The sequence below is a fragment of the Anopheles aquasalis genome, chromosome 2, assembly GCF_943734665.1.
Source record: "Anopheles aquasalis chromosome 2, idAnoAquaMG_Q_19, whole genome shotgun sequence".
NCBI lineage: Eukaryota > Metazoa > Arthropoda > Insecta > Diptera > Culicidae > Anopheles > Anopheles aquasalis.
Genome location: NC_064877.1, coordinates 10640001 through 10650000, shown reverse-complemented (window position 1 = coordinate 10650000; position 10000 = coordinate 10640001). Strand labels below are relative to the sequence as shown.

At 47.5% G+C, this 10000-nt stretch overlaps 1 protein-coding gene across 2 annotated transcripts in view; it reads right to left on the bottom strand.

The window, feature by feature from the left end:
- LOC126581128 (soluble guanylate cyclase 88E) overlaps nt 1-10000 on the bottom strand; it is a 25470-nt gene that overhangs the window by 5671 nt on the left and 9799 nt on the right. The window lies entirely within an intron of this gene.

The window sequence follows — 10000 nt, the reverse complement described above, 5'->3', positions numbered from 1 at the left end:
CGCGCGTCCGAACCCTTACTCCCCGGTGTGAGACGAAGGTTTATGGCGACGTTTCTAGCCTCCGTTCTTGGGTAAAGATATCATTTTGTGTAGAAGGGAAGCGGTCGCTAATTAAAACGATTGAGCCAATTCTCCGAATTGTGGGCAATTCGCTGAATACAGGAATCTCAAGAATCTTTGGGTAGCATTACGGGAGGAACCCTTAAGTCAAGATTGTCTAGTTTTGGTTGTTGAGTATGAGGTTCTATATGATTTCAGAGACGGAACTTAAACGAACTTAGCGTATGATGCATTAGTGAAGATGCATTTGGAAGTCAGAATGATTTTGCAAATATAGCAGACAAACATCAATCCTCAATTTCTATGACATAAGCACAGTTTTTGGTAGTTCAAATTGATTACCCAAAAAGATGTTTGCTCCCCTGCCTAGTGAAGCCACGCCAATAAAGTTAATTGTGTCGTGCGTTCAAGGGAAAGCCGCCAAACAAAAAGAAATATTACTTGGACAAGGCCTACAGTGGAAAGCTTTGGAAAAACTAGAAGGAAGATAGCTTCTTCCAATTATTCGATCGATAGTATATGCTCTGGTTGACGGTCAGCGACCTCACGTTCAGTCAACTAAGAGTAAAATTGATTCATAATCGATCGAGATTTTTGCTTAGAATAATGCGAGAAGCTTGTTCTCACGAATCGATTAATGTACCTTAAAGATTTAATTTGGAGTTCAATTATTTATGATCCATTTGTTAAAGGTTCCTATTGTTAAAGGATCAATTGCCAAAGTCCTGCGCCGCTCGTTTATTTGCTCCTGCAATCTGTACGAATCACAACAAAACAAATCCAACAAATCCTTCACCATGGACATTGTTCCGTCAAGCAATCGAAAAATCTTGTTCTGGAACCCAATTTCCGGTTTTGTTTGAATGATTTCTTGAAAAGAAAGGATTTTAATTGATTCGCTACAAAACATGCACCCTCGATCAATTATGGACGAGATATTTGGAGAATACGCATTTGGAGCGTGCAGCAGCAACGCCATTGTCGGTTCAATGCTCTCCCGTCCCAACGCAAACTTATCAAACCTCTCAGGAACCTCAGGCTCTCGATGGTCCTCTTCCCATTGACGATGGTACGCACCGCTGGGACATGGCAAAAGTTTAATAAAGTCCCGTAAACCAGTCGCAGGCTCAGGCGTTCGGGTCCACGGTAAGGTTGAAGGACCTAGTGGGGCTCTGTGTTGTTGCCAGGGTCCTCCAAATTCCAAAACCTGATGAATAATAAACGAAGGCGAAATGTTACGCGTGCTGTGGGCCAAACCGAGCTGCTGATGCGGCACGTAGGACATCTATTCCGGGAGGTAGCCTTGGGACAGTTTTTTGGGCCGGACGGTTGGACGCTTGAAATCGGTACGGTGCCGATCCTTTCAAAAGCGTTCAACGAAGGACAGCGTCAAAAGGCACAGACGGGTCTACGGCAAATGAATGAACGGCACTTTGCGCATTGTTCGACTTGTGGCCATTGGGTTGCGTGAAGATATGCTCCCATTTCAATTAATGCTGCGGTTTTCCGGGGGAGTTTTCCCTGGTAGGACGATTTAGAGGACACTTTGAGAGATCACATCAATCTCATCCCACGCGCCATTGTTTTGTGATTTTCCCTTTTTTTTTCATTCGCTCTGCGTTCGCAACATATTTCACTTAATTGTTTCACGGACGCACCGAAATTGATTGAATCAAAATCCGGAAGGACACCAATTCCCGGAGCCAATCTGGGCCGAGATCCATCGTCCTTTGAGCGCCCGGCCGGTGTGCCCGGAGAACAAAGCCGAGCTAGTCGTTGGCGATTATTGGGCGCTTTTGTTGTTTGGAGTTAGTGTGAACAGGCGTCGCCATTTCCGCTCGCGCTCTAATGCGCACACTTCCGGAAGCGCGCCAGACCGCGACCATGGCGCGCGTTTATTGTTTCGCATTTCGCGTTCATTCTTGATTCTTTGCTTCAATTCGCCTGATAAGATTCAGCGCCTTACCACCGCAGGCGTGCAAACGAAGTGAGAGAAAGAAAACGGTCCTTCCTCCTCCCAGTAGTGCCACCGTTTTCCGCGCCATTCTTTGCTTGGAAAAATGCTGAAAATCGCTTTCATTTAGCGAGCAAAAAACGGAAAAAAGAAAACGAAACGATTCAGAAGATTAATGGACGATTTGTGGTGCAAGGCAGACAGACAGACAGGCAGTTACAGTATTTAGCAATCGTCGTGTGCCGTTCCACCGCAAACGAACTGACGATGGTGACGATGATGGTGACGATTGGTGTACATCTTGATTTGGTCCTGTCGTGGTGCTTGGCTTAACGGATGGAATGAAATGTTTCTTCCCCGTCATCGCTGATGGTCGCATTGTTGCATTGGCAAAGCTATCTTAATCGTTTTGTGGACGATTCGCGTTCGTTTCATACGTTTTGAGGTATTATTATTAGATTAAAGCACCAAGAAGCTGCCAATGAATCGCTCTTTTGTGCTCATTGTTTGGCATTCAATGATGGGATAAACGATACTATTCCAAAGAAGTTGTTTCATTGACCCGTACATACAAAGAAGAATCCTTGTGTGCCTTTCGTTAAATTGATTGTTAGGAGACACAAGGAGTTTGCATATCTCATGGGGACGCAGCAAAATCCCTTCAGTGTTGGCTATTAATCCCTGCAAACTGTGTCATTGTAACAATGCCAACCATTATTATCATCATCACCGTCATCATCATTGCCATCATCTGGACATCTTAATTCGTTCCATTGGAAACGCTTCACAAAAACTTTATGCCTATTGTCATTGAGATGCATTGCTGTTGCCTACACCCCCAACACCCACACAAAGAGCGCTCTCACGATTCGTTTTCGATGGGTAAAAGTTATGCTTGAACTAGGTCAGGCCGGCTGCTCGTGAACGCACGCAATGGTGAGGGCAAACCCGGGGAAAACTTTTGCCTCAAGATAAACAGCATCCCTTCCGGAGGGTACGGGCAATTTAGCTTCGAATCCGATTCCTCTTTTGAGGCTTCCTCCCTCCTCCAACGGGTGAAGGTGAGGAGACTGTTTTTCTGCCTTTTCCACTCGAAGTGATCTATCAGAAAGACAAGCAAATGATGACACTTTCCCCGGGCATCAGCGAGGGCCACAAAGATGCTGATACCAATTTTCCTTAGAAATCTCTTCCTATGGAAACCACCCTCACTCCGGGGCCACTCGCCCTCCCGCCGGACCGGATGGAGGTCAAAATAAGCCCCTTAACGAAGCTAATTTTGATGGCCAACCATTTCGGGGGAAGTAATCTCGTTGTCGCTGGAAACTTTCAATTTCTCGAACGAAAACCCAAACGGAAAGGTCTTGGAGTGACCAGCGGGAGAGGGGGAATTTTCACAAAACGCCACCGTTGCCGACCAGTAGCTAAGGGACATTCTTGGTTGGTGTCGGCATGGCGACTCATCTTATCATTCCGATCACACAACCACTGGCTACGGGCCCCATGGTATGCTATCGGTATGCTCCTTCTAGAAGTACACCGACGGACCTCTCCACTACAGCCACTCAAGCGCGTGCTTCCCTGGCTTTCCTGATTTTATCGTCCGCTCACGAGCGTTAATTAATTTCCATTGACACTCGGCTGACCTGGGTTGGCAGGCTGCTTGGTGGTTGAAGAAGTTGCCCGCAAGCATCACGCAACCCAACAGCGAGCCAACGACGTTTGTGCACGACCCTGCCTGACTGACTACGACGGTGAGGACGGTGGCAGATAATGGCAACAGGAAACGGGAAATAATTAGTAATTGCGCCATTTGAAAATGTGTCTTGCGTTGCGTGCGGCTGTTGATGCACCGTTCGCTGCCGCGGCTAATGAGCAGTTAACAAACCGTTCATAAATTAAGACAAATTTCAAAATGGAGCCACGACCTTGTCAAGGAGCACTAGAGCAGCGCTGGAGTGCTTTCTTTAATTTTATTTGAGCAAAAGACTCCGCAGCAGGCCGGTGGCTGGATTCTCTTGTATGCAGCGCACCGAGAGTGGCCATCGTAATTCGATTTGGATTAAGATTTATGAACGTGTACCGAGAATGCTAGCACGGGAGGTCGAATGTCTTCATACGCTAGCCGGTGGCAGCTAAGAATGTTGCCAGAGGAACCAGAGGAACCGAGGCAGTTGCTGACATGCTTGCCAGCTTCATTTTTTATCATCCACATCGGTGCGCACGCGACGCAACGGATCCTCAGCCAATGGCTACTACTGATGATAGGCGAACGTTCGTCCGCTGCCGTAAGAATTGATCGAATTACACGAGATTCCATCGAGCGCCAGGATCGAGGCGTGCTGTTGCAGCTGTTGCTGAAAAATAAAACTAATCAACGGACCGGTACAACACTGTACCGGGACTAATGGCCAGTCAGGTTGCTGGAAAAGCTGAGGATTTTGTGAACAGCGGGCACCACGTAGTGCTGAAGTGCTTTGGCAGGATTCCTGATTTCTGGGCTTCTCTTGGCTCGTTTTTCGCTGCTTGTTGTTGCTGTTGGTGCGGCCGATTCTCCCGTAAGTCCGCAAATTTAATTTTCCCAATGGAAACAGATTGGCTATCGATAAGAGTAAACGAGCTCATTATTCAGGCTATTTATATTAGATGCTGGGGTAGCAGCGGAGCGGTGATGGCCAAGTGTGTTATTTCATCAATTTAAGGTACTGTGATGGCCTTTGTCAGAGAGGAAGAGAGTGAGTTTAGGGATCGTCCGATGAGGCCAATGATGTGCTAAAGAACTCTCGAATGAAAATAAAATCGGATTGACTATAAAAGACAAGCAACACAAAATGATATTGAAATAAAAAAAGTATAAAGAAAGACAAATTAAGAGTGTAAAAAAATGACCATTAATGCGTGGTTAATGAGTTTGTGACATACCCACATTAAAATTACTGATCTGCTAAAAAGCTTGCTCATTTGACTTATTTATTTGGCTTTCAAATGTAAAAAGTAAAGTAAAAATAGATCTGCGTTGCATTCTGAAAAATATCCCAGTTCTTCGATTGAAAATATCAAAAGTGCAAAATGGTATACACAATACTACGATACGTTCCCAGACTGAAACTGAGTGAAGCAAAACAGGAACTTTTATCATTGCGACTCGTTAGACCATTCGTTTGAACTTTGCCAACGTTTAGTCATTCTGGAAAAGTAATTCATAACAATGTATCGATGCTAACGATTTTCGTTCCGAGTTGTTTACGATAGAAGCAACGGTATCCACGAAACTGGTACCGAAATATGTATCAGGACCTGGAGCTACAATTGATTTCACAACTTGTGACGTTGTAGCTACAACTGCGCACGATTGTCGCGCTCCAAGAACTTTGAGCAAAACAAAGCAAAATCGTCGCGACCTTCAAGCGAATCAATCGACAAGAAGATTATGTCCTTGATGGTTGATTTGATTTCGGATCAATAACAGGTTTGCAGATACTACCCGTCTCTCGTACCTAGTAACTCGGCTTCCTAGCGGCTCCATTGTTACGTAGTTCGTAAAAATCCCAAAAAAACGACGAAAAAGAAGATGAGCCTTGGCCAAGATGATTTATTTAATAGGTCAGTGACTGCAAAAGGAGAACCGAGAGGTTATGAAAGGTCAAGCTGTCATTGTGCACTTCAGGGCGAACCTTTTTGACACGGTCTCTTGCTTTCATCCCGGTCTCCTGTCAGGCAGCCAGCAATCCCAATCAAAAGACGCGCGGGACAAAATTAAATTTTGTGCCAGCTGACCTCGGCACTCATCTCTCATTTCCTTCAGGCATTTATTCCCACCCCTCCCACCGGGCCCGTTGATACCTCAAACCGACCGACAGAGAGAGAGGTTTTGGACGAAACACAAAACGCCGATGATGGCCGGCAGGTTACACGCTGGCCATGGTTTCAGGTAAGCACTTATGTGCAGCACTCGCAAGGGGAGAGGGATGGAAGTGTTTGGGGGGAAGTTGGTGTGGTGCTTAGACGGTTGACCTCGCCGTTACGGTTGGCTGGCACTTCCCCGGGTTTCGAACGTTCGCCCATAACGTCGCGTCCTAGTTTGGTTTGCCAAATGGCCGCTTACCTTCAGCACCCCTCTCTCCCTCTCTCGGGGCGACTATCGGAAGCGTTACTCGTTGGCGTCATCCCCACCGGGAATCGGACCCAGACCGGACGCACAGGCAATCGCTTTTATATCGCTTCATATGATCACCACATTATCGCCCGCTATGGTGGGGCCACCACCCCGTGATGATGGCCTCTTGGCGCTCTGCGCGACATTCACGAGCAAATGATCGCTTTGCCATCGCTTGGTTTCGAAATGGAACCGAAACGTGCGAGTGAGACGATCGTACGATGGCAGACGATATTCCGTCGATCCCCGGACGCTGCTACGTGTTGCCACGTGATTCCTGGCCAGCACGCCAGCCACGCCAGGTGATGAGCGCGTTGCGGTGTGTGAAGTTAAAATAAATAAATAAATAAATGCACGGAGCAATAATAATAATAATAACGGTGTGCCAACGTGCCAGCACTGTCACGAGCGAACCCGTAGTGACGGATGGATATAGCTGGAGACGTCTTGGTCTGTTATTGACTTGCTGCTTCGATTGGATGGAGAACTGGACAGTATTAAAGCGATATCTTGCTGAAATCCTCTATCCGCTGCACGCTGTCCGCATCTTGCCTGTTCTTTCCCGTAACCTTTTGTTAGATTTGTTGATGGACGATGTACAGTGAGCCCCGGGTGTGATGGACGCTATCAATCATGTACATTTAAAGGTTCGTGCTGTGGCCCATGGATCAACCAGATTTTTTCCCCCTTGGCCGACCTAGTCAGCGGACAACGTATAGTATGCAGCATTACCTACTTCCGATGCCATTCAACATTCGGTCCGCTACACGGCGGCACTGTTCAATCAAAGGGAAGCCCCATAAAAATCTCCACTTTGTATGGTAATTCTCCCATTCTCCATTAAAATTCAAATGAGATGTCCATTGATATTGCCGTTGGATTGGTCGTTGGTCTGATTTTCCTGTTCTCCACTAACCGTGTACTCGAAGCGCTGGATCAGCAAATAGCATTGTATCAGCAGAAAATTGCATAAATCCTCTCGAGGGATGGGCGGAATGTCGAAAAACGGACGATCGATTGCCCGCGAATGGAAGTAGTTTTCAATTCACCACCATTCGACACAAACACTTTCCGTTAATTGTAAAAAGGACACCTGGTCACTGCTGCGTCTCGAAGGCCGTCGATTTACGAGCGACGCTTAATTATCCTGGCACGTTCTCGGTCCACCGTGAGGGATCCTTTTGCCGACTTGAAATGTTAGCTAATGGTCGCTGCACTAAGCAACACAACGATCCATTTAATGGACAACACCGGTGCCTCCTTCGGTGTCTTACAATCAAGCAAATTGCTTCGCTCCATTTCGCTGCCCGATTGGCGATGGTGACGATGGTGGCCGTGGTACCGTTTACCGTAGAATTCCCACCTGACCAGAAGGAGTGTAAATCCGACGGATTACGGACAGCAACAATTTATTTTGGTGTTTTTCGGTGACTGCATTACGGTTCAACGAAAGCCACCGCCGGCACTCTCGACGGCGATCGGTGGTGCCCGGGATATTAAACCCTCTCTGGCACTGACAGGACATTACGCAGGAGCAGAGAAAAGGAGTGAAAAGGGAAGGGAAGAAGAAGAAAAAGGAATTCATAAACCTCGAAGCCTGGGCTTCCCCCGGCCATCAACCCATCATAATCATCTTCCAGCGTCCGCAGTGACGCAAGGAAGCGCAGTTGAGACATCAGGACACCATTCCCCGGCAACGACCAGCACGGGACGGCGTGCTTGTCATGCTGGCGAGCGACCGTAAATTACTTACTGTTCGTGCAAGTGTCACTTTCGTCTTGAGTGACGAACTTGTCGCATGTTTCACGCACTAGCACCGTTCTACCATCAGCACCACGAGCACCACGAGCACCACGAGAATGAGAAACAATGAGAACAACAATCCAGCCAGCCCCTTTGGCCCCTGAAGGACACTTGAGTGCGCCACTAGCCACACCAGTCAAACACCAGGACAACGGAACAGTGCTGTCGCTCTTCCCCCCGGTTGACCCCTGTCATCTGAGCAAATAGTCAATAGACAATAAACGAAGTATAATCTTGCAGAGCACCAGCACCAGCGCCAGAACCCTACCCGGGTCAGGGTAGATTGACGAGCTATCCGAGGTCGCAATGATGAAGACAATCTTCCGAATGACACCACGTCAATGTCGTTCAAGACCGAGCCAAAGATGAAGACGAGACGACGACGACGAGAGGAATGGCCGGCCGGAAATCGGTAATCGAAAAAGAGAAACCAGCAGAAGAAGAGAAAGAGCTCGTTGTTCGTTTGCGTTTCGATAATTCCACCCAGAGAAGCAATAAACATTAACGTTTGGATTGGGATGATGACCCCCCGTTGATGTCGATGGGGGTTTTTTTCTTCGTGTTTCGTGTGTTTCATGTTTTTTTCCCTTTGGAATTCTCGCCACACAGCACGATAAGAACGCTTCCTTTCGTGCACGAGCGCTTTCCGTTCGCTCATGAATCATCATCATCCTTGTCGTGGTCGTCATCGCCGGTGGTGGTAAGATGGATCCAGTTTGTTGCGATAAACCGATAGTGGCTTACATCGATTCGGCTCCTGAAGAGGTTGAACTACTTGTTCCTTATGTTTTCGGTAACTTAAAGCATCGCCTTTCCCTTTTATACAGTCAACCCAAAATGGTGACATGTGTTTTCCCATTCGCTAAAGAATGGAAAACGAGGCCCTCGAGAATAAATGGTCTCCTTCAAACAGTTCTTCCTCTACCGCCATCAACACATACCGAAGGGGAAAGAATTTGACTGCAGCGAGAAAAATCAGAGGAAGAAAGATCTGCCTTAAAGCTCGGTCCCATAAACTCCGCCAATAAACGTTGCTTTTGCCGCAGCACCCGAACACTGGGTGTGCTCCGGGTCCGGGCCAGCCCTCACTCGAGACCGCAACCTCACGTAATGTGTTTTGGTTGGAGCTCTCTTTGTTCCATTATTTTTACTGTTTGTTTTTTATCGATTGCAGTTTCAGCTGATTTCGCTTTTGTGGGCACCCTCCCTTTGGCGGTGGCGGGGGATTAGAACTGATGCTGCGGTGTCGGTCACCATGGGATGGCCACGAAATGGCAAAGTTCTGATTGCTAACGCCCAGGGTCCAACTTTGTCGCTCCGGCTTGGTGCTGCCAAATGCCGAGGAGGACCGTACGGTTACATTTGAAGTATACCACTTCTTAAGCGCTTGTTCAAGTGCCTGAGAAGAGGATATGTGTTTGTGGGTGCTGTTAGCCACCATCCACACGCGATACCTGATAGCCCTCGAGAAACGATGGTCCTTCTTTAAGGATAAAGTGGCCTCGGGCTTCTCGGCGCACTTCAACCAAGCCACCGATCACCTGGTCCAATCAGTTGTGCCGCTCTGATTGCGAGATGAGGTTAAGCTCAACAGTCGGTGAGCATCAGGGAGATCGTTTGAGTTTTGCTACCTGATGCTGGCGAGTCTACGAGTCTCGTGTGTTTCTCTCCCAACCTCCTCTTTTTGATGACCAATCGCACGTACGGCTACGGATGGAGACGCCTAGTAGCGCTCGCTTTGGACCACTTTTTTATGCAATTGCGTGTGCTCTGGTGTGTTAGCTACGACCTCCGAACGGATGTTTAATGCATGATGCTGAGGCAGACAGGCAGGCAGGCAGGATTACCGGCGAGGTGTTTGTGGTATCGACGATGCAGTAGACCGTAAACATCTTGTCGAACAGCTTGTCGATGATTCCGTTTGCTAAATTTATGGCATCAAGAGAAGCACAACACCAGTCACTCACTGGTGTGCTGTTCAGACAAATGGTGGCACAACGAGGGGATTATTATTATTAAAACAACAA